Source organism: Rattus norvegicus, chromosome 14, assembly GCF_036323735.1.
Source record: "Rattus norvegicus strain BN/NHsdMcwi chromosome 14, GRCr8, whole genome shotgun sequence".
NCBI classification, from domain to species: domain Eukaryota; kingdom Metazoa; phylum Chordata; class Mammalia; order Rodentia; family Muridae; genus Rattus; species Rattus norvegicus.
In genome coordinates this window covers 75703423-75726940 of record NC_086032.1, presented here as the reverse complement: position 1 = coordinate 75726940, position 23518 = coordinate 75703423, and the positions used below count along the sequence as shown (strand labels likewise).

Below are 23518 nucleotides of genomic sequence, written 5' to 3'. Positions count from 1 at the left end.
TTATGTTGTTATAGTAGCTGTATTTTCTTTATATTCTGCATGGGATATGAAATAGGGGTTTTGCTCCACAGGGAGCCTGGTCAATATAGACAGGATGTAGTCAGGGTGTGTCTTCCAAGGTCATCTCCATTTCCAGGCAGATGGAAAAAAAATCATGAACAATCATGTTGATGATTTTGAAAGATGAGTATAGGCAATAGCATGTGTCCTCTGTCCTGAGCAACAGATCTCAGGGATGTGAGGGTGTGCGCTTTCTGGATGGTTCACCATACGCATCTTCAGCACCAAGGCTATGCAAGCTTTGTTCAGTAAGGCAGAACATCAGGAACTCAGGAGAGTGGCTCCCGGAAGGTGATCATGTGGCTTGACCCCTGATTATCCATCTTCCTCACCAATGGTTTGCTTACCTGTGAAACAGTACCGATAATATGTGTTAGAATAAAACACAAAAATCTTAGGTTTTAAAGGTATAACCACATTGGTAATGTTATTTGCTATTTATTTAGTGGTACTGAGGATCAAATCCAGGGTCTTACAGGGTCCACCCTTGATCTACATCCCTAGGCCTCATTCTAGGTTTCCAGCTTCCTAACTGTAGATACAACAGCTGAGTGATATCTAGCCTGGTAGCAGTGTTACCAGCAACCCTACTGATGTGCCAGCATCTCAGTTGTCCCTGCTTTTCTAGATGTCATTCTGTCTTTACTTAACCTGAATTGATCATCTGGGTGTGTCATCAAAACTCCATAACTCGTTCCCTAGATCTCCTTGTGTTCATTTGAGAAGGGGTTAACATGAACTAGGAATATTCCGAACCGGCAACTATTACTGCAACTCCAATACCCCTGCCCCCTCCTATTTAATTTTTTAAAAGCAATTGACATCTTGGATACACATATAAAGAGATTATTCTACTTATAACAAATAATTCATACATGCAGGATACCGCACCGACAAGCCAGATGGCTGCTGTTGTTTTATTCCTTCTTGTGTTTTATGGAAAAGGCTACTTCATACTCCATATTTACAAAGGCAGGCCATATGCAAATGTTATGTTATTTTTTTTCATTTTTATAGTCACATTTTCTAAGATTAATATTATAAATACAGCAATCAATTTAACATTAATTGGCACCCATGTGAGATTTTTTTTTATTAGTACATTTAGTACATGGGTATGTGTGTGTGTGTGTGTGTGTGTGTGTGTGTATGTATATGCATGTGCATGTGTTTGTGTATGTGTGTGTGCCTCTGTGTATGTGTGTTTGCCTGTGTGTATGTGTGTGTGCATGTGCATGTGCATGCGTGCACGTGTGTGTGTGTGTGTGTGTGTGTGTATTCTCTCATGCCACAGCATGTATGTGGTGGTCATGGGACAAGTTGCCAGAATTGGGTCTTCTCTTGACCACATGGGTCCCATGGATGGAGCTTATCATGTTGGGATTGGTTGCAAGAGTCCTTACCCACTCAGCCATCTCTCTGGCTGATTAAACTTGCATAGCTCTTCGTGTAGATATTGATCTTATAGTCCCTTTTCCAGTTACCTCATATTAAAGACTGTAATGAGCAATGAGTCTTTATCGGGTTCTGAAATTATTTATGTATCCCAAATACAGCCACTTGGTTGGTGCATACACCAAAGTTTCTCTTATTTTGAGCCTTCAACACTTCTTTTGCAATTGCTCTAATTTGTTTAGGGCTCCATTCGCTCCACCTGATTAATTCACTCTTAACCCCATTTCCTTATCATATTCGTAAAGACAACCAACTGTATCTCTTTCAGGTCTGTCCTCTGATGACGGTGGCCTTACATCCATTTGGAAACGTTGTTATGACATGTTGAATCTAAGTGGTGACTTTTTGATTGTAAGGGTTTTTTTAAAGTCTGTTCTAGGGTCATGTGGTACATTCAAGACCCATTGCCCTCAACCACCACTTACGTTGGGTTTTCCTCTCTCAAGTCAGTGGGATAGGAGTCTGAGCAAATCATAAAAAAGTACACCCAGACATTGTGAGAACGTGATTCCTACTGTTTTCTAAGTTCACACAGTTCAGTGTTGCCCCCTCTTCTTCATATTTATGCTGATGTAGTGATTGAAGGGAGACCAGCTAAGAGCTTGATGTGACAGTGACTGTCTCCTGTCCCTTCTGCAGCTCACACACACAGTTGTAGAAACCTTTGCTAGTTCTAACACCTGAACTATAGAGCCTTGAATGTAAAGTGTTCAAGGAGTGAGAAGGACACTAGGGTTCAGGAATGAACCAGGGATAAGAAGACAGCAATGAGACATGAAGGTGTGAAGGGTGATGTTTATCAAGTTGGAAGAATAAGTAGCAGGTAGGTCAGAACAAGGAATTCCTCCAATGCCAAAGAACCAAGAAACAAAGGAACACTCCAGTCAGGAGAGAAATACCTCAGTTCCCAAAAGATGCCCTGACTTAAGAGCAAAGGAGGGATAACAGAGGAACCAGAGGTTTTGACGACACATGATCAGTCATTAAAGGCATATTCAATGACCAGCAAGGCTAGTGTACAAGGTAGGTGTGTGTGTGTGTGTGTGTGTGTGTGTGTTTAAAGAATTTAGTGTGTTTGAACACCTGTGCCTGTGTGCATGCACATGTATGTGTTTAGAAATGTGTGTCTGTGCATGTGTACATGTGTGTGTGCATGTACAAGTGGATGTCTGTGTATACACCTCTGTGTATTTTCTGTGTGTGTTTTCACTGTTAGGAATTAACTCTGGGCTCTCTCACTTATCCTACCCTAAGGAAGGACTGTACCACTGAGTTATACTCACCATCACTTCTCCTGCCTTTTGTCCTTCTATTTTTTTTTTAAAGAAAGAGTCTCACTAAATTACCTGGTCTGAACCTTGAATACATCCTTTAGCCCGCATTGACCTGTGGTTGCAATCATTTTGCCTCAACATCTAAAATAGTTGAGCATGAAACTGCCATCATCCACTGATTTAAACATTAACATTAAACATTAACCTTTCTTCAGCAAAAAAAAAAAAGCAAAATACAAGAATGAGGTGAGCATGAGTTCCCCCCATCCCTCCCCAACCCCAAATTCAAGTAGTATATTCCATTTTCAATTTTCCTACTAGCATATTAACAGGAGAAAAGTCAGTATGTCTTTGAGTCATTCCACCTTTAATGAACTCAATTTGCTTTCTCTTTTCATCCATGAACTGGAACCTAAGATTTTGCTTTGAATACATGTCCAGAGAGAAACGGTATTTTCAAGAACAAAGAAAAATAATTACTTTTAATTTAAAACTAGTGTTAGGTGAATTAACACTATTTGGGCTTACTATTACCATTCAGGAAAAAAAAATAATTGATCATGGTAGCTTAACTCATGAGTTCATGAGTGGCGGAAATTCTGGGTAACTTGGCCTATGTCAGATAAGGATAGTTTCCTCTGGGCAAAATAAAAATTACCTCCCCCTTCCCCAGATAATATTGATTGAAGCAAAAGTTCTGTTTTACTGTGAATTTTCCCTTGTATTCTTTGAACTCTTAACTTGGCTAAGCAAGATCAGGTCACCCGGGCTTTTACAAGCACAGGAGTACTGGTTGTTCTCCTTCCTCGTTTATTACAACTTAGTCTGGTGCAATAACCCTGGATGTGGGTGTAAAGTTTGTGCATGCTGCGCGTGCACCAGCACATCTTTTACTTATGTTTGGAGAGGATGAAAGTTTCTTCTGTTTTCTAAGCATAGTATCGTCTCGAGCCCAGAGGTAATCACAAGTTAACTTTCTTAGTCACAGGGTGTTGAAGTGTTACAGTGGATGTTGTGGATATAAAGGTTATGAGATGTAATTATTATTGATGTTACTGTTATAATTATGCCTTGGGGCTAGATAAGGCATGCGCTGGTATATAAAAATACACTTCACAAAGCAGATTTGAAGCATTGCTTCAATGTGGTATCCACCAAGTCTCCAATCATCTGATAGAACTGTTGAACTAATCCATTTCAAGCTGTTCTTTAATTCAGCAAAGCTGGCCAGGGAAAATGACTGACGCTTGTGCAGTGATGTCCATATGACATTAGAAGTTAAATTAGCCTTTCTATTCCCCAAGGCCTTGTCACAGCATGTCCTGTTCTGAGTCAGAGCTGTCCATTCCAGTCTCCCTTTAGGTCATCCTCAGACGCCCTTGTACCCCAGAGGTTATCTCTCCTACACACTGTCTTCCAAAAGCTTCCTTGCCATACCTCCTCCTTGTAAACTTCCGACTCTTCCTCACCTCCTGCAATAACAGATGTATACTGCTGTGCCCTGGCTTGCAAATTGCTTTCCCAACCAGTCGAAATGGCAGGCTATGGAAACAGAGTGCGCTGCTCCATCCATCAAAGCAACTGGGCATGTGACTTCTGTTTGGTTACAGTGTCCTTTCTCCCCATTTTACCCAATTAACTCTTATCCTTCTCTGACCCAGGTCTTCAGTGACATTCTGTAGGATGTCTCTAGTGACCTCCCACCCTGGAAAGAAATAACCTTTTCTCCCATTTAGCTAATTGTGTACCTTATCTGTAGCTGTCATTGAATACCTCACATCGAATCCTGCCTCTTCGGGGAGAATGTGAGCTTTAAGGGTTTGGGGACCATGTGAAATGTATTTTAAAATGTAGACTCATGCCTATCCATAGGCTAACCTCTGCTGTACTGATTTCTATCAGTTTTAAAGTCATTGGGAAATTATTCCACTTTAAACTAGAGTAGCATTTATTTTGCCTGTGCTGTGCGACATCAGTGAGGACACCTAGAAGATCAGCTGTGAGTAATTGCACAGATATCTCCACTTTGGGAGAAGTCCCTTCTCTAGATACAGACAGGCATATTAGACATACAAGTTTCATCTGCAACTCAATCAAAAGCTCCACGAGAGGGGAGGATGCGTCTCCTATCCAATTGTTCTCCGTGCACGGACACTGTCTGCCTTCAATACGTATCAAATAAGTGATTGGGCTGGACAGTCCCGCCTCCTCTACAACAAATTAGGTTCATGATTTGCAGTTTTGTCTATTGGCATTTTAAAATCTAGCATCCATGTTGAGCAATGGATCACACCAGAGTGTCTGGCTCTAATTTTAGGAGACAGAATGTTACAGGGCTAACAACCATCTGTTTCCTTTGAGCAAATCTGTAACTGTGAAGTGTGAATACAGATTTTTTTATAGCATTTATTGAATTTTTAAACTACACCATTTTTGATTTATTCAAGGAAATTTAGATTTTTTTAAGCAAGAAAAAAGTAAAATTTATCTAGAGGTAATTTTTGTAAATTGTGACTAAGTCTGCATTTTACCTTTTAGCTTTTATATGTATCTGCAAAATATATGTGCCATATATATACATATACATATATATATACATATGTATATATATGGCTCATGAGATAATTAAGTTTTGAATATAAGCAATTGTAATAATACATGGTTAATTTATGGTGCATTATAATACTTAATAAGACCATACCATCTATATTTCCCAAAGGTACAGTATTTGTGCTAATGGACATATGTTTAATGTGTATTTATCTGTAGTCCCTTATGTGAAGTCTAAAAGAATCAGGAGATTATTAAATTTTTACTGGCAAGTGTTTCTTTAAGCAAGAATTTATAAAATTATATTCAGCCAATGACTGTAAAAATGCAAATTAAAATGAATCTTACTCTTGTGTATATAACTCAGGGAACTCCCCCTCATAGCTGCTCTTCATAGCACTCAAATTTATAAATGCCTGAGAACAGGCACACAGGAAGCTTGGGCCCAAGGAATACAGGGTGAAAGGATGTATTGGGTGGCACCCTCACAAGGTAAGCAGATTTATGACTGTGTTACCATGGACCTCAGATGTGGCTCAAATGACATCAGTAGGCTAGTTTCCCGGGACTGAAGAAGTGTGGGAGATCCTGTAGATGCCCTTAATCATTTTGATGTTACTCCCCTCACCTAGAACACTAATTCCTGCTAACTACTGTGGTTACTGAGCACACTCCCCAGCGTGTGTCTTAAGTGTTGTGTATCCATGAAAAATGGGACGATTCTTATTACACTTACTTTAAATTCTATGAAAAAGCCTAAAATTTAATTAAAATTTACCCACAAGTATTAAATTTTAGAAACATTATGCTGTTTATAAACAAATATTTTTAATTGCATTGCCCAGTGAACAATGATAGCAATTAATAAATATCCTTGGGTTAATGTACAAGTATATGAAAATGCATACATCTCTTTGAAGTCTGATGCACAGTAGGCTACATGTGGCCATACCACATTGATAAGCACATAGGCTCCTCCATTTATTTACCTTAAGATTATTAAATATCAAATCAAAATGCTTTTCCAGAATTTGCATCACACTGTCTATATAATTATCTGTATTTCTGCATATTGCTTTTTTCAATAAGCAAAACATTTTGAACACTGTCTTCTTGTCATAAATATACTTTAAATACAGCTGAAACCATTCCCTGAAGCTTGTTTTCTTAGACATTGTAGTCATCTGTAAAAACATGAAAATGACAAGCATTTGTTGAATATTTTCTGTGTATCAGAAAGTGCTAAAAATTTCCAAACATATTCTCATTTCTTACATTCGAAGCTTAAAGCCTTAAAGTTAACTTCGTCTTGTGATGCTGTTAAGTGTTTTCAATTACAGCACGATCCTATTATACTAAGCTGAATTAGGGAGCTTCTGAAAATTATGAACAGCAATGATGACTACTTTCTCTTCTAGGCAGTAGGTAAGGTGTTTTGTTTTCTAGACGAGCGAGGCCAAGCCTTCACTTTCACAGGCCCTTATCCTTTAATCAGCTACATAAGACGGTCTCAACATTTTTTATCTCTGATGGTCAGTTGTCTCCATGATCTAAACCATCCTCAGAAACAAGGCTTCCATAACAATGACAGACACGCTACTTTACAATAACAGAAGTTCCTCTGTCCCCTGGTTCTGGAGGTGACGAGTCTGAAAGAACTACCTCTAGAGTCAAGCCTACTTTGGGGACTTCCAAGAAAAACCTCTCGTGGCTTGTGTTGGCATCCAGTGTTCTGTGTTTCTATGACATCATGACTACATTCTGGTTCTCCTCCATCTCACAGGACCTTCTCGTTTGTGACCTTTCCTCTGCCATTTTTTTCACTCTTGTAAGGATACCCCCATTAGATCAGCTCAACTCTCATGAGTATTCATGATGCTGTGTGCTCAACATCTATACTACACACACACACACACACACACACACACACACACACACACACACACTTGCAAAGATCTTTATCCCATAAACCCATCATGTGCCATGGTACTGGACGAGACATACTTTTGGCAGCCAGTATTCAACCCATTCCACCTTAGAATCCCAATCTCTGCCCTTTGAAAAATTATATAAACTGCAAGTTTTGTTTTTTGAGTATATATGATGTAGTAAAGGACTGAATGCCCTGCCATCATTATTGGTCTCTGTCTTGCTAGGTTATTTTCTGTGAAATCACAGGGGCATCCTAGCTCCATTTCTTTGCACAGAGCTTTGAGTCCAGAGACCTGAATCACTCCTGCTGCTCTTTCCCCATACCTGGTATGAGTGTTTAGCCAAACAATTTAAGCTCTACTGAATTCAGATAACTTATATAAAACATAAAAAATCAACCTGGCTATACAGGGTTGCTGTGAAGTTTTAATAACATTATGTGTGCAAGCTACTGAGTCTCCTGGCATATGATGCACCCTTGGTGTTTGTATAACGTTTGCACCTTGGCCCTTTTCTGACTTCCAGTTCTAATTTGGGTTTCTTTCACAGGTGGCGGACCAAAGAAGCATATCCACTGAGTGTAGGCTCAGCTGTAACTCTCTGAGAGTAATTTTCTCCTGTATTTTAAGTTCATGTGAGGCAACTCACTCTTATGCTAATGTTCTGACAAGATATGTGAAGCTAAATCTGTCATCCTTGGAGGTTTTTTCCCACTTCTCAAAAACTATTGTCCTAGACTGCTCAGGATTTATTAAATTCCTCTCCGATGAATTCACATTTTAGACAACCAAGATGGCAGGCTGTTCTTGATTCCCACAAGCCCCAGCACACATCTGAAACAAGGTGGGCCCAGCACACACTGCCACTGACTTCTCATTTTAGATGGCTGGCAGACATTCATTCTTTATGACTACATATTCTTTTCCCTCCTCAGGGTTATGTGCATATTTCCTTCTCTGCTCCATGAAATGAAGTGTTCAATCTGAGCCAGCTTGACTTCTTTCTCTTATAAATGTCATGTGTCTGAGCAGCAGAACAAATCCCAACATGGGTGCACTATGCACTGGATTTGAACTGTCTTTCTGTATTTGCTCTGTAAACTGAGAGAATGTTCAGAAAGCTCTACTGAAATGTTCTACTTGAACCTTGGCCAAGGCTATGGCTTGTATTTCTAGACAAAGGGCAAAAGAGAGAGCATTGACAGAGATAGTAAAATAACCAAAAGCATATGTTGGAGGTTAGCCTTCCCTGGCTGCTTTGAGAATGGGCTGATTGTGTTGTATGAGCCCTGCTCCCAAAGCCCCAACCAGGCAATCTTCCCTTGGGATGGATGGAGGGACCATCCATCTTCTTGTCTCTTTAACTTATAGGTGATTACAGCTCCCTAGAGTTGCCAACACCCAGATCCAACTCAACACTTGTTGACTGCTTAACACTGACATCATTAATGTGCTGAATTTCTTATCTCTCCTCAACGAGTCAACCTGAGCATGCTATCACTTTTCTGTTTGCTCTGTAGAAAACATAGTGGGATCCTGCAATTGGGATATTGGGGTCAGGATAGTCACATGTTACAAAACAGTGGATGGGATGGAAATGTCTGAACCCTGTCGGTATTTTGATTTGGCAGCATGAGGTGAAGTACAAATACAAACTAAAGACAGAGGTACAAACCAGAACCACAAAGGTGCGTGTGTTGTTTTGTTTTTGTCAGCTGGACACAAATCTGAGTGTACCTGGTTAGAGAGAACCATAATTAAGATAATGGCTCCATGAGATTGGCCTATAGGCAAAACTGCATGGTAATGTGTTAATAAGTGATGGATGTGGGAGAGCCCAGCACACAGAGTAGTAAGACCCCTACAATGAGGTGATTTTGGATTGCCCAAGCAAGCAGGCTGAGCAAACCAATTAAGCATTGTTCATCCATGGTCTCTGCATAAGCCACTGCCTCCAGACTTCTGCCTAGTGTTACTGTCTAGACTTTTCTTTCTGATGGAGACATAAACCTGAAATAAACCCTTTCCATCCCAAGTTGCTTTTGGTCATGATATTTTGTCACAGTGATAGAATCCCTAAGTAAGACAACATATACCTGTAACTTCCTGTCCCATCCTTGGGACATAAAGTAAAATGAGTTTTGTAGTCTAAAACATGATTATACATTGATACTCACACACACACACACACACACACACACACACACACACACACACAGAGAGAGAGAGAGAGAGAGAGCAAAAAGGAACTGTAAGTGTAGTCAAATCAATGGAGAAACAAAAAGGAAGTCAACAAATATTCAAAGACTTTCTGGAAATCCCAATGTGAGTTAGTCTCAGCAGTTACAGTGAGACTCCTCCCCGACATCTGTCATTTTTCTGCCCTCCACATCTGCTGCTCTCAGCCTGTATAAGGATCCTGTGAAGAGTTTACCAACGAACTTTGACTCAAATCCATCCTTGGGTCCTGGTGTCCCTGTGATAACTAAGGTGTAGAGAGATCAGAATTCAAAATGTTCTTTTCTGTCTGCAACCTTCAATTAACAGGTCTGTCTTACATCATGCCCTCCAGGTGGGCTGACTCATCCCTGAGATGGTGCAGTGTGTCAAACATTTAGACTCCAGATGGAGCCCTGTAGCTTTCTTCTCCTTGTAAATATCATTGCTACCTTTGAAGGATCACCACAAGCACTTAAGACCATTTGATGAAAGGCTCATAATTGAATCTTTTGAATAAATGAGTAATTATTATCCTTTCATCTGAAATATGCTGGGCAGGCACTCATAATGGGAATTGACAAGATCAGAGAGGAGTCTAAAGTTAGGTCTTGCAAGCCATCGTTGCTCATAATTAGTATAGATGTGTTCATTAGCTAGCTTTGTCCCCAACTTATAAGTAGAGCACAAGTTGGAGTCCCTCAGGAAATTGAGTTGACGAGTACAGTGAAACTGGGCCATCCATGGATGATTGGATACAGGTGTTATACAGAAGGGCTTCCTTGGAGCCATGATGGTCCCATACACAGGTCCAAATGACCTGTGAGTTTAGGTAGCCATAGGTTACCACTGAGACTCAATTTCTTCATCTGCAAATGGAATTAAATTTTGACCAAACATAAACAGACCCTCTGTCTTGAACGCACACTGGGTGCAAGTTTTCATATTCATAAGCATTTGGGTTGACACCTGATTGTCATGTGTACTCTTTCCGTTTTATCTTTTTTATTTGGTTATTGTGTCTGGACATTGTCTTCTTACATCGAATTCTGACTACATTCTCATGGATGTTCAATGAAAAGGAAATTTCCCATCATCTTCTTTCTCTCCCATTCTCTACCTTTTCAAAGTTCTATTTTCTTATTTTCTTGCTTCCTTCTTTTCCCCTCCCTTTTTTTTAAAGATTTATTTATTTTATATATATGAGTACACTGTAGCTATTGTCAGACACACCAGAAGAGGGAAGAGAGAAGATGAATGACCCTTTAGAGATTTGAAGTTCTCTTCTCCACAGGAAGGGATATGTTGGCTCTTTGACTAGCCTATCTGGTCTTTCAGATATATCTCACTAGCTTCACGCTGGGGGGGGTCCTTCAATAATTGACATACTATCCATTGTGTATGTGATGGCTTGCTGTATTTGTGCTAAATGGAAGTCGTAAGCCCAATGTGATCTGGCCCCTGATTTTCCTTTCCTCTGTCCCATACTTAGCTACCTGGTGGAGGGAGAATCAAGAAACTTCCTGTGAATGTTATGCTTCCGTACACCTTGTTGGATCCGTGCCCCATGTGCTGTTGGTGATTTTGCATATTATCATGTACTCCCCAAGCCCCACAGGAGCCTCCCTACTTCCAAGATAAATTCCTCTCTTAAGTATCATCTTAAACACAAACTATGATGACTTTTTCAAGATAAATAGGACCATACTACATACCACATACCCATACTACAGAAACCAGATTGGTAAAAATTGAAAGAAATGAAACATCAAAGCCAAATGGGGCAAGAAGAAACATTGTTACACTGCCTTAATAAGAAGAGCTTCTAACCATGACCTGAGGCAAAACTCATAAACTAAATATATGTTTCCTTATTCAAAACCAAGAAAACCACAGCTTTAAAGTTACTAAAATGAAACCTTTTTCTTTAGTTTGATAGGCTCTTCCAACTATTCCTATTTGATATCAATAGGAAAATGTTAAATTTCTAAATGGGTGACATGTTTCCTAGTTATCCTTATGGGCGAAAGCCACCATCACATGTCCACGCATATATACATTTCTATGTAAACGCACATGAAATGATACCCCTGACTCTTTCTCTCTAGGACTGGGATGACTAACCAGTGATACTATCCTTGGGTTCGAGCATCACTGTTGCCTTACTGAGTAATAAGGGCTTGGAGGGAAAGACATAGTGGGCACCCAGTCTTGGTCTTTTTCTTTTCTATCATGGAACTATGTCTGATGGGAACAACTGGCTAGTGTGGGAATCTAACAAATATAGGGCAGAGAATGTCAGGGTTTCCTGGCCTCTGTGCTAATGTTTTAATTTCTTCGTTTGAAGCAGGTACAGGAAACCATTCGGACAGGAAACCATTGCCTGTGTGAGCTTTCAGCCTCTCTGATGATCAAAGAGTCACTTGTGTTCACTGAGTGTCAGGAACACCTGCACAGTCAATCTCATGGAATTCTATGCTCAGGGAGGTCTACAATGCTCAGTGTTAATGTGTAGCAGGGCAAGTGGACTTACGTGCTGCAAATATCTTCACCACTCCTGTGTTTGCTCCACTGTCACACTGGGCATCAATTACAAGTTATAACTTCAAAGATAAAATTAAGTGATTCCCAGCCAGAATACAGCAAATACAGAGGCGAATGCCAACAGCAAACCACTGAACTGAGAACAGGACCCCCGTTGAAGGAATCAGAGAAAGAACTGGAAGAGCTTGAAGGGGCTCGAGACCCCATATGTACAACAATGCCAAGCAACCAGAGCTTCCAGGGACTAAGCCACTACCTAAAGACTATACATGGACTGACCCTGGACTCTGACCTCATAGGTAGCAATGAATATCCTAGTAAGAGCACCAGTGGAAGGGGAAGCCCTGGATCCTGCTAAGACTGAACCCCCAGTGAACGTGATTGTTGCGGGGAGGGCGGCAATGGGGGGAGGATGGGGAGGGGAACACCCATAGAGAAGGGGAGGGGGAGGGATTAGGGGGATTTTGCCTGGAAACCGGGAAAGGGAATAACACTCGACATGTATATAAGAAATACTCAAGTTAATAAAAAAAAATTAAGTGATTCCAAGAGAGTGGACAGTAGTGTGTTAAACTAAGCAAGAGCCTCTACTGCTGCTAGGCTCTGTGTGAACTCCTTCATAAAGCTGGCTGTGACAACAGATGTTGTTCTTTGAATAAGTGCTTAGACTTACATTTGCAAATGCTCCTTAGGTACTGTATCAGTCAATTGTCTCAGAAACCTGGTATTAATTCTCATCTATGGAAAAGAGAGCTGGAAGTTAGGAGCATGCTTGTCTTGAGCAGAATCTCAAAGCTGTCCAGTGTCAGAATTGAAAGTAAAGACATTCTTTGTGACCCCAAATCCAAAACTCTGGACCTCTCTCCCCACTCCTCATGTCCATGGAACAGACAGGCAAAATGAAAAGCCTTACAGAGTAGGACGTATGGGAGTTTTAGTCTGATACTGTGTATGCTTCCTCCAAAGCCTATGACAAGGGGCTTCAAACAATTCTTATTTAATAAACATCAAAAATCAGAGGAGCATTTAATTGCCTTTTGGGGGATACAGTGTAACTTTTCTTCCCAGCATTCTGTCCTTTAGAAATCTCTCTTTTACCCACATAATAAAATCCTATTCCTCTTGAGTTTCAGAGGTAACACTCTATCAGGCAAAGTTACCAAGAGAAGCTAAAGAAGATAAAAACCAAGGGTCTTAGGGCATGTATTGTAGAAAATAAAAGAAAAGCCAGTCTCCAGGAGTGCTGACACACCTGAGAGCAGAGGTAAGACCATCACTTCCGCTCCGAGGAACCTGCCTGAAGCCCTCTGGAAACAGTCTGGAACAGGATCCTTCCAGTTTCCACCTGTGCTCAGAGCTGACCCTGTGACATAGCTCTCTGTACCCAGATCCCTCTGTGAGAAAGGCAGTCTTCAGGAATGCTGAAACACAGGTTTATAGGAGGGCCATGCCACTGTGAAAAGCAGCAAGACCGCTGACACCAGAGATAACCAGATGGCAAGAGGCAAGCATAGGAACCTAAGCAACAGAAAACAAGACTATTTGGCATCATGAGAACACAGTTCTCCTACCAAAGCAAATACTGGATATCCCAACACACCGAAGAAGCAAGATTTGGATTTAAAATCATCATCATGATGATAGAGGACTTTAAGGACATAAATACTCCCTTAAAGAAATACAGGACAACACAGGTAAATAAGTTGAAGCCCTTAAAGAGGAAACACAAAAATCTCTTAAAGAATTACAGGAAAACACAACCAAACACATGAAGGAATTGAAAAAAAACATCCAGACTCTAAAAATTGAAATAGAAACAATAAAAAAGTCACAAAGGGAGACAATCCTGGTGATAGAAAACCTAGAAAAGAGATCAGGAGTCATAGAAACAAGCATTACCAATAAAATACAAGAAATAGAAGAGAGAATCTCAGGAGCAGAAGATACCATAGGAAAGATTGATGCAATGATCAAAGAAAATGCAAAACGCAAAAAACTCCTATCCCAAAACATCCAGGAAATCCAGGACACATGAGACAATCAAACCTAAGAATAATAGGTATAGAAGAAAGTGAAGACTTCCAACTTAAAGGGCCAGTAAATATATTCAACAAAATTATAGAAGAAAACTTCCCTAACCTAAAGAAAGAGATGCCCATAAGCATACAGAACTCCAAATAGATTGGACCAGAAAAGAAATACCTCCCGTCACATAATAGTCAAAACAAAAAAAAGCACAAAACAAAGAAAGGTTATTAAAAGCAGTAAGGGAAAAAGGTCAACATATAAAGGCAGACCTTTCAGAATTAAACCTGACTTCTCACCAGAGATTATGAAAGCCTGGGAAGATGTCATACAGACACTAAGAGAACACAAATGCCAGCCCAGGCTACTATATCCAGCAAAACCCTCAATTAGTATAGATGGAGAAACCAAGATAATCCATGACAAAACCAAATTTATGTAATATCTTTCCACAAGTCCAGCCCCACATAGGATAATAGATAGAAAAGTCTAACACAAGGAGGGAAACTACACCCTAGAAAAAGCAAAAAGGTGATCTTGCAACAAACCCAAAGAAGAGAGTCACACAAACATAATTCCACCTCTAACAACGAGGATAACAGGAAACAACAAGCACTATTATGTAATATCTGGTAACATCAATGGACTCAATTCCTCAATAAAAAGACATAGACTAACAGACTGGATATATAAGCTGGACCCACATTTGCTGCATAGAGGAAACACACCTCAGTGACAAAGAAAGACTTCAGAGTAAAAGTCTGGAAAACAAGTTTCCAAGCAAATGGTCCCAGGAAACAAGCTGGAGTAGCCATTCTAATATGGAATAAAATCGACCTTCAACCAAAAGTTTCCAAAAAAGATAAGGAAAACCACTTCATATTCATCAAAGGAAAAATCCACCAAGATAAATTCTCAATCCTGAATATCTGTGCTCAAAATTCAAGGGAACCTATATCCATTAAAGAAACCTTATTAAAGCTCAAAGCACACATTGCACCTCATACATTAATAGTGGGAGACTTCAATACCCTACTCTCATTAATGGACAGATCATGGAAACAGAAACTAAACAGAGACACAGAGGAAACTAACAGAAATTATGGACCACATGGATTTAACAGATATCTATATAACATTTCATCCTAAAACAAAAGATTTCATCAGAAACCTTCTCAGCACCTCATGGTACCGTCTCCAAAGTAGACTATGCCATCTGTCAATAAACAGACCTCAACAAATATAGGAAGATTGAAATAATCCCATGTATCCTGTCAGATCATCAAAAACAAAGGTTGACCTTCAATAACAACGAAAACACTGAAAGCCCACATACACATGGAAGCTGAACAATGCTCTACTCAATGATAACTTGGTCAAAAGAAGAAATAAAGAAAGAAATTAAAGACATTTTAGAATTTAATGAAAATGAAGGCACAGCATACCAAAACTTATGGGACACAGAGAAAGGAGGGCTAAGAGGAAAACTCACAGCTCTGAGTGCCTGCAAAAAGAAACAGGAGAGATCATACATCAGCAGCTTAACAGCACACCTAAAAGCTCTAGAACAAAAAGAAGCAAATACACCCAGGAGGAGTAGAAGGCAGGAAATAATCAAACTCAGGGCTGAAATCAACCAAGTAGAAACAAAAAGAACTACACAAAGAATCAACAAAATTGTTATTTGAGAGAATCAACAAGATAGGTAAATACTGAACAAGACTTACCAGAGGGCACAGAGAGAGTATCCAAATTAACAAAATCAGAATTGAAAAGGGAAACATAACAGAAACTGAGGAAATTCAAAAAATCATCATGTCCTACTACAAAAGCATATATTCAACAAAACTGGAAAATCTGGAGGAAATGGGCAATTTTCTAGATCAATATCAGGTACCAAAATTAAATCAGGATCAGATAAACCATGTAAACAATCCTATAACTCCTAAAGAAATAGAAGCAGTCATTAAAAGTCTCCCAACTGAAAAACAGTCCAGGATCAGATAGGTTTAGTGCAGAATTCTATCAAACCTTCATAGAAGGCCTAATACCCATACTGTCCAAACTATTCCATAAAATAGAAACAGAAGGAACACTATTCAATTCTTTCTATAAAGTCACAATTACACTTATACTTAAACCACACAAAGATGCAAAAAAGAAAGAGAACTTCAGACCAATTTCCCTTATGAATATCAATGCAAAAACTCAATTAAGAGGAAGTCAAGAACACATCAAAACAATCATCCATTATGATCACGCAGGTTTTATCCCAGGGATGCAGGGATGGTTCATTATACAGAAATTCCTCAACATAAACTACTATATAAACAAATTCAAAGAAAAAAACTATGTGATCATCTCATTAGATGCTGAGAAAGCATTTGACACAGTTCAACACACCTTCATGTTAAAAGTCTTGGAAAGATCAGGAATTCAAGGCCCATACCTATACATAGTAAAAGCAATATACAACAAATCAGTAGCCAACACCAAACTGAATGGAGAGAAACTTGAAGCAATCCCACTAAAATCAGGGACTAGACAAGGCTGCCCACTCTCTCCCTACTTATTCAATATAGTTCTTGAAGTCCTAGCCAGAGCAATCAGACAACAAAAAGAAGTCAAAGGGATACAAATTGGAAAGGAAGAAATCAAAGTATCACTATTTGCAGATGAAATGATAGTATACTTAAGTGACTCCAAAAGTTCCACGAGAGAACTATTAAGTCTGATAAACAACTTCAGCAAAGTGGCTGGTACAAAATTAACTCAAACATATCAGTAGCCTTCCTCTACTCAAAGGATAAACAGGCTGAAAAAGAAATTAGGGAAACAACCCCGTTCACAATAGTCACAAATAATATAAAATACCTCAATGTGACTCTAACCAAGTAAGTGAAAGATCTGTATAACAAGATCTCAGAAGATATAAAGATCTCCCATGCTCATGGATTGGCAGGATTAATATAGTAAAAATGGCCATTTTGCCAAAAACAATCTACAGATTCAATGCAATCCCCATCAACATTCCAACTCAATTATTCATGAGTTAGAAAGAGAAATTTGCAAATTCATTTGGCATAACAGAAATCCCAGGATAGTGAAAACCGTCCTCAACTATAAAAGAACTTCTGAGAGAATCACCATCCCTGACCTGAAGCTGTTTTACAGAGCAATCGTGATAAAAATGTATGTATTGGTACAGAAACAGGCAGATATATGAATAGAATAGACTTGAAGACCCAGAAATGAACCCACATACCTATCATCACTTGATCTTTGACAAAGGGGCTAAAATCATCAAATGGAAAAAAGATAGCATTTTCAACAAATGGTGCTGGTTCAATTGGAAGTCAGCATGTAGATGAATGCCAATCAATTCTTTCTTGTAACCTTGTACAAAGTTCAAGTCCAAGTGGATCAAGGGCTTCCAGGTAAAACCAGATACACTCAAACTTATAGAAGAAAAAGTGAGGAAGTTCCTCAACACATGGGGAACTGGGGAAAATTTCCTTAACAGAACACCAAAGGCTTATGCTCTATGATCAATAATCAACGAATGAGACTTCATAAAACTGCAAAGCTTCTGTAAGGCAAAAGACTTTGTCATTAGAACAAAAGGCAACCAACAGATTGGGAAAAGATCTTTACTAATCCTATATCTGATAGAGGGCTAATATCCAATATATACCAAGAACTCAAGAAGTTAGACTCCAGAGAGTCAAATAACCCTATTTAAAATGGGGTATAGAGATAAACAAAGAATTCTCAACTGAGGAATTTCAAATGGCTAAGAAGCACCTAAGGAAATGTTCATCATCCTTAGACATCAGGAAAGTGTAAATCAAAACAACCCTGAGATTCCACCTCATACCAGTCAGAATGGCTGGTTAAAAACTCAGGTGACAACAGATACTGGCAAGGATGTGGAGAAAGAGGAACAGTCCTCTGTTAGTGGTGGGATTGCAAACTGGTACAAGCACTCTGGAAATAGTCTGAAGGTTCCTCAGAAAATTGGACATAGTGCTACCTGAGGACCCAGCTATTCTGCTCCTGGACATACATCCAAAAGATGCTCAAACACATAACAAGTACACATTCTCCACCATGTTCATAGTAGCCCTATTTATAATAGCCAGAGGCTGGAAGAGCCCAGATGTCCCTCAACAGACGAATGGATACAAAAGAATGTGGTACATTTACACAATGAAGTATCAAAAATAATGACTTCATGAAATTCATAGGCAAATGAAAATGGACGGAACTAGAAAATATCCTGAGTGAGATAACCCAATCACAAACAAACAAATAAATAAATAAAACAAAACAAAAAAATAACAACAACAACAAAAAAAACCTACACATGGTATGTACCCACTGATAAGTGGATATAAGCCCACAAGCTCAAATCATCCAAGATACAATCCACAGACCACATGAAGCTCAATAGAAAGGATGACCAAAGTATGGATGCTTCAGTCCTTTTTAAAAGGGGGAACAAAAATATCCATAAAAGGAAATATGCTCGAGACCCCATATGTACAACAATGCCAAGCAACCAGAGCTTCCAGGGACTAAGCCACTAACTAAAGACTATACATGGACTGACCCTGGACTCTGACCTCATAGGTAGCAATGAATATCCTAGTAAGAGCACCAGTGGAAGGGGAAGCCCTGGGTCCTGCTAAGACTGAACCCCCAGTGAACTAGACTGGTGGGGGGAGGGCGGCAATGGGGGGAGGGTTGGGAGGGGAACATCCATAAGGAAGGGGAGGGGGGAGGGGGATGTTTGCCCGGATACCGGGAAAGGGAATAACACTCGAAATGTATATAAGAAATACTCAAGTTAATAAGAAAAAAAGGAAGTATGTAGACAAAGTTTAGAGCAGAGAGTGAAGGAAAGGCATTTCAGTGACTGCCCCACCTGGGGATCCAGCCAATACATATACAGTCACCAAACCCAGACAATATTGCTGATGGCAAGAAGTTCAAGAGCCTTATATTGCTGTCTTCTGAGAGGCTTTGCCAGAGCATGACAAATACAGAAGCGAATGCTAGCATCCAATCATTGAACTGAGAAAGGGGTCCCCAATGAAGGACTTGAGAAAGGTTCGAAGGAGGTGAGGCTGTTTGCCATCCTATAAGAACAACAATACCAACCAACCTGAGCTCCCAGGTACTAAACCACCATCCATAGTGTATGCATGGAGAGACCCATGGCTCCAGCTGCATATGTAGCAGAGGATGGCCTGGTTGGGCACCAATGGGAGGAGAGGCCCTTGGTCCTGCCCAAATTCAACTCCCCCCCACCCAGTGTAAAGGAATGTCAGGGCAAGTAGGCTGGAAGGGGTGGGTGGATGGGTGGGTGGGGTTTCCAGCTAGGAGAACACCCTCATAGAAGTATGTCGAGGGGGGGATGGGATAGGGGATTTATGGATGAGGAAATCAGGAAAGGGGAATGTAAAAAAATGTATTTCACCCACCAGGAAAAGAAGAAAAAAGAAAAAGAAAATAAAGACTGCATACACATTGAATAGTGGCTCAGTATTTTTTTTTCTAGGTAAAACCAGCTGCCAGTGCCAAGCCAAATGAAGTCCATTTTTAAACTCTATTTGAAACTTTACATGGTTTTTCTATCTCTGAGTTTATAAGCTATGACAATCAAGCAAGCCTTGAACTTCTGAATTCCTGGCAAACCATCTTGTCTTTGCATGAAGGTAGTTTATTTAAGAACTAGGGCAATCACAGAGGAAGTTCTAGAGGAAGGAGGGGAGGAAGGGAAGGAAACAGTGAGGTGGGGAGGGAGAGACACAGTGAGAATGAAATAAATATATTGTGTTACTTGAGGTCTTTATTTTAGCCCTGCTGAAAAGTGAACCCTCACTCTCTGAAATTTCCAGGCAAATCCTTTTCTCTCCTTTACCTCGGTTTGAACTATAGTGTTAATGTTTGGTGGATATAATAGTTCTTATTAATGCTGGTAGATTTGTGCAAAATTACAGAATTACAAACAGTAGCTCGTTTATTCATGTTATAAGAGTAGATGTGTTTTGTCTCCCAGGCCTCCTGTGCATGGTAAATGCTATGTACACACAAACCTTGAGAAAGCCTAACATGTAGATAGTAAACATTTTGTGTTTGAATAAAGCAAATGTTCCAGGAAGTCAGGACAGTGCTTGTTTGCATCCCCTAAGACAATCCTGCAACATCCATTTATAGCACTATTTTTTTACCCCCAGAAGGATTTTGCTTGTGGAAGTAGGACAGCTGATTGAGAACACAATGGCAGCCTAGCTAGGAGAACACTGAAGACATCAACATCGTAAGGTCAGGGTTCACCTGTCCATTTACTGCTGCATCTGGTACCCGAGGCTCCCTTTATTAACATAGTGTAAGTGCTTTCAGGGCTATATGATGCACTTGGTAACTATGAATGTGGCCCAACATGGAAAAGTAAAATGTATTCAAACACGAGCTTCTACTTATGAAAATATGGCTTGACCTTATGGTCCTCTAGCGTTAATGTTGTAGATGACAATGCCGTATTATAGTATGTTTTTGAAAACTATGGGCTTGGGTTTGATACTTTTAGATCTGATGCACAGTCCTCCAGACAAGCCTTCTTTGTCCCGTGTGGTTCAGAAAAGCTAAAATATTAAACATCCTTAATACAGAGGCTTGATGATTTTTTGCCAAATGTATGATAAAAATGCAGCCTGGGAGTCAGTGTGCAGGGAAGGATGTACTAGATCTGAGACAAGAAGGCTGGGAGAGGGCTTTTTACATGAGCAAACAAGAACCACCACTTATTAAGGTAGAAAATGGAGGAGTTGGAGGCCCCAATACAGCTGGTTCACTTGAAGTTCAAAGTGGGGCGGGGGCGGGGCGGGGGAGAAACAGCACAAAAACCCATCAGAAGCCTGAGCCCCAGCACTCAGTGTGTGTTCTGCTCTCAGGGAGGAGCATCAAGCATCAATCCCTCCCGAGTGATAATGGGACCTGTAGGGGGTAGAGCAAGCAGGTGGGCAATCTGTGTCATTTAGGAAGATCTCTGTTTGGCAAAGTAGAGGGGGTCAGGGAAAGAGGACAATGGAGTGTGGAAGACCAGTTAGGACACTGTGTGCAGGGCAGGTAGAAGACTAAGTTAATACAAGGGTTTGCATGAACCAGTGGCCTCCTTGAGCAGATTCATACATCTCTCCAGCATCATGAGAACAGGATAGACAGCACAGACTAATTTTATTCAACAACATGCATGGATGCGTTCTATTGGGCACAGTTTGAGACTCTCATTGAAATGTTTTCTCCTCTCTGTAGCATAAATTTCACAAACTTCTCATGATCATTCTTTAAAAACAATCCTATTCTGATAGCTCGAATGACAGTTTAATAGCAACAGTGATCAACTACGTCATAATCCCTAACAATTGGGAGAACTTTTTACACAACTTTTTACATCACTGAGTTGATTCATCTTGTCCGAAGAATAGTGGACAATGTCTTTAGGGGGTATTTAAAGAAACCAAATGACTCTGGGTTTAGTGATTCAGTCCGGTAGCCCCAGCATTCTGGTGAGCACTCCATCAGCACTGTGAGTTCAAGCTTCACTCAGGCTGTAAAGGTGTTTAGTGTGAGCCTCCCTTCACCTATTCCTCTTCTGTTTGCTCTTCTAAGAGATGGAAATATATTCATAGTCCACAAGTAAAATGGTATATGATAGTCCCAATGCAGGAAATAAAGACAACTGGGGGTAGCAATAGGCTGGTTCCTCCCATAAGCCCATCCTAGCAACAAACTAAAATAATTAAGGCAATAAGTAAAGCTGACATGAAAAGGTCGTGCCTGGTAGGGTGAGAAAACAGGCACTCCATACTGCCTGGTCTGTTTTCTCTGCTCCAAGTTTTGTTCCTAGTCTTTTTATACTGAAGAAGAAAAAGAGTGTGTTTAGAATTAGTCAGCTAGACTCAGTTTGGATGATCCCAATTTTGTGGACATCTAGTGCATCCTCATTGGGAGTCAGTGGAACACGTGCTTTTTTTTCTCTCCATCAGACCTTATCAAGTATTGACTTTAGCCACATCAATGTCACAGAGTTTGCCCACAGCCTGTTTGATCCAATGCTTGTTGGTCATGGCATCCACGGTGAATGCAAATGTGCTGTCTTCTGTCTTCTCCATGGCAGACACGGTGGTCAGGTGGAATTGGCTGATGGCATAGTGCTCAAGCTCGTTTCTTCTGGGTGAGCTTTTGTAAGGTTATTTGGGCTGCCTCTGGAGCACCAGGGTCTTAGGTTGCCAGAAGGTGGGTAGCATGTAGATCTTGGGGTGTGGACACTTTCAGCACTGCCTTCTTGATTCATTCCCTTTGCTTTGGCTTTGGGATGGCAGGACCTTCCTTCTGCAGTTTCAGGGCCATCTTTGTACACAGGGTTCATTCTCAGTCTGAATGGAAGTAACTCAGCTATCCATTGCTACATCCATTTGTATTTATTTCCTGCATTGGCGGTATCATACCCCATTTTCCTTGTGAAATGTGAATATATTTCTCTCAGACGAGTAAGCAAAATAGAGACAGGTGAAGAGCTGCTCACACAAATCATCTGGCTCTTTTTCTTTTTATTCCCCAAAACAAGACAGATTCCTTCATTCTATAATAGCATGCCATTTGGTGTACATTGACTTATGCTTGGAAACCCCAAGTTCCGTTTACACTTTTGAATGATTTCTTCACTCTTTGAAGCAAGAGTCACTGAAAGAGGCACGGCTCAAGAGACCGATATTCATTCATCTTTCAGATTTCCGTTTCACTCAGCAGAGAGAAAGGTCGCTGCATCTAAATCAATATTTCTCCTGAGCTCTGTCTTAGGGTCTTGAAGCTCCATTGAAGCGAATAAGCTAGTCTTTCCCCCAACCCCATCCTAGCTTTCCATAGTTTCTTAGAAAAGGCAAACAGAACAAGCCTCATTAATAAGTCATTATGATCTAGGTTGTTACTTGGACGAAGATTACTTCTCCATTTGAAAATTTCTCCATACTTTGGAGTGAAATGCAACTGACAAATGCAGTGGCTGATTTGTGATTCATTTGTTGTTATTACTATTTGATATTCTATCTAATGTGAAAAAAGTGGCTAAAACTTAAGAAATTGTTGTGTAAACTCTTGCCCTGAGAATTCCACCAGAAAAAGGCAAGATGATCTTGGGGCCATGGAATGAAAAACTAGAGGAGGGGTGTTTCTCTCTTCAGTATATAGGGAAAGGTGACAATTGAGGATTCATAGTCAATAAAAGACTGAAATGTGACCTTTTAGGCCAACACTATTAACTTACCAGTTAGTGAGTACTGCCAGCACTTAAAAGGCCAACAAGAGAGTTTAAAGTTGCAGAGTAAAAGCAGTTTATGAGCTGTGGAATGTGGAACTATTCAGTGACAATAGTCACCAAGGTGACATCACTATGGT

The 23518-nt window shown here is 40.1% G+C and overlaps 2 long non-coding RNA genes across 2 annotated transcripts; both read right to left on the bottom strand.

Moving 5' to 3' along the window:
- LOC134481767 (uncharacterized) lies at nt 1-23471 on the bottom strand. The gene is made up of 2 exons (XR_010057559.1): nt 23388-23471; nt 1-407 (listed from the first exon to the last, which is right to left on the bottom strand). It is a non-coding gene; the product is annotated as an uncharacterized LOC134481767 (long non-coding RNA).
- Nucleotides 6149-8330, bottom strand: LOC134481768 (uncharacterized). The gene is made up of 2 exons (XR_010057560.1): nt 6615-8330; nt 6149-6523 (listed from the first exon to the last, which is right to left on the bottom strand). It is a non-coding gene; the product is annotated as an uncharacterized LOC134481768 (long non-coding RNA).
- Nucleotides 23472-23518: the final 47 nt, after the last annotated feature.